This window comes from Mchenga conophoros, unplaced genomic scaffold (genome assembly GCF_057382185.1).
Source record: "Mchenga conophoros isolate Kocher_MC1m ecotype Shallow Benthic unplaced genomic scaffold, M_conophoros_male_GT1.1 unmapped_scaffold_10, whole genome shotgun sequence".
Lineage (NCBI taxonomy): Eukaryota > Metazoa > Chordata > Actinopteri > Cichliformes > Cichlidae > Mchenga > Mchenga conophoros.
In genome coordinates, this window is record NW_028182337.1 from 1,039,446 (window position 1) to 1,041,945 (window position 2,500).

Consider the following 2,500-nt stretch of genomic DNA (forward strand, 5'->3'; position numbering starts at 1 on the left):
ACGGAGGGCACCTTTGCTACTCATTACCCTTAGACTGCTCAACTGGAGAGGGGAGAAAAAAGGCCCTGGCCGAGGTGGTGAGTCGGCCTCCACTCTCCCTCACGGTTGAAAAAGATGTGCTCCTGGCGCACTGGCCCTGCTGAAAATCTCTCTCCATTTGGCCGAGGCAGAGAGTCGGCCTCCTCTCTCCCTTACGGTCGAAAAAGATGTGCTGCTGTCGAACTGGCCATTACATCCTCACCTGATCTAGTCCCCCATTAGATCCGCCCCCCCCACCGCAGTTACCCCGTACCACATATCTAGCACGGACCTTGACCTCCAGCAGGCCCCGGGGACCCACATTACCCCCCCCCCCCTTCCCCCTGCAGTTACCCTGTACCACATGTCTAGCATGGACCTTGACTTCCAGCAGGCCCCGTGGACCCACATTACCCCCCCCTGCAGTTACCCTGTGCCACATATCTAGCATGGACCTGGACCTCCAGCAGGCCCTGGGGACCCACATACTCCCCTGCTCTACTCCCCCACTAGCTTTCCTTTCTTGCAGTTACGCTCCAGCGCATATCCAGCATGGACCTTGACCTCCAGCAGGCCCCGTGAACCCACATTACCCCCCCCCCCCCCCCTCCTGCAGTTAACCCTGTACCACATATCTAGCACGGACCTTGACCTCCAGCAGGCCCCGGGGACCCACATTACCCCCCCCCCCCTTCCCCCTGCAGTTACCCTGTACCACATGTCTAGCATGGACCTTGACTTCCAGCAGGCCCCGTGGACCCACATTACCCCCCCCCTGCAGTTACCCTGTGCCACATATCTAGCATGGACCTGGACCTCCAGCAGGCCCTGGGGACCCACATACTCCCCTGCTCTACTCCCCCACTAGCTTTCCTTTCTTGCAGTTACGCTCCAGCGCATATCCAGCATGGACCTTGACCTCCAGCAGGCCCCGTGAACCCACATTACCCCCCCCCCCGCAGTTAACCCTGTACCACGTATCTAGCACGGACCTTGACCTCCAGCAGGCCCCGGGGACCAACATACTCCTCTGCTCTACTCCCCCACTAGCTTTCCTTCTCCCGCAGTTACCCTCCACCACAAATCCAGCATGGCCCTTGCCCTCCAGCAGGCCCCGAGGACCCACATACTCCTCCGCTCTAATCCCCCATGAGCGTTCCTTCTCCTGCAGTTACCCTCCACTGCATATCCAGCATGGCCCTTGACCTCCAGCATGCCCCGGGGACGCACATCCTCCCCTGCTCTAGTCCCCCACTAGCTTACCTTTCTTGTAGTTACGCTCCAGCGCATATCCAGCATGGACCTTGACCTCCAGCAGGCCCCGTGGACCCACACTTAAGCCCCCTCCCACTGACAAAGCAAAACACCACTGGCAAAATCCTCGTGCCCCTGGTACTCCAGAATGTAAATTCAAACATGCCCCTGGTACACTGCGCAGAAACACTTTGCCACACACACGCACGCACTGCTTGTGCCTATGGTACGACAACTTTTCTCGTACCTATGGTACGACAACTTTTCTCGTGCCTATGGTACACAACTTTTCTCGTGCCTATGGTACAACAACTTTTCGCCGTGCCCCTGGTACACCGCTCAGTAGCACTTTGCCACACAAACTCTCCTCGTGCCTATGGTACGACAACTTTTCTCGTGCCTATGGTACAACAACTTTCCTCCGTGCCCCTGGTACGACAGCTTTTCTCGTGCCTATGGTACAACAACTTTTCTCGTGCCTATGGTACAACAACTTTCCTCCGTGCCCCTGGTACGACAGCTTTTCTCGTGCCTATGGTACAACAACTTTTCTCGTGCCTATGGTACAACAACCTTTCGCCGTGCCCCTGGTACACCGCTCAGTAGCACTTTGCCACACAAACTCTCCTCGTGCCTATGGTACGACAACTTTTCTCGTGCCTATGGTACAACAACTTTCCTCCGTGCCCCTGGTACGACAGCTTTTCTCGTGCCTATGGTACAACAACTTTTCTCGTGCCTATGGTACAACAACTTTCCTCCGTGCCCCTGGTACGACAGCTTTTCTCGTGCCTATGGTACAACAACTTTTCTCGTGCCTATGGTACAACAACCTTTCGCCGTGCCCCTGGTACACCGCTCAGTAGCACTTTGCCACACAAACTCTCCTCGTGCCTATGGTACGACAACTTTTCTCGTGCCTATGGTACAACAACTTTCCTCCGTGCCCCTGGTACGACAGCTTTTCTCGTGCCTATGGTACAACAACTTTTCTCGTGCCTATGGTACAACAACTTTTCGCCGTGCCCCTGGTACACCGCTCAGTAGCACTTTGCCACACACACACTCCTCGTACCTATGGTACGACAACTTTTCTCGTGCCTATGGTACGACAACTTTTCTCGTGCCTATGGTACAACAACCTTTCCCCGTGCCCCTGGTACACTGCGCAGAAACTCTTTGCCACACACACACACCACTCGTGCCTATGGTACGACAACAGGCCCCG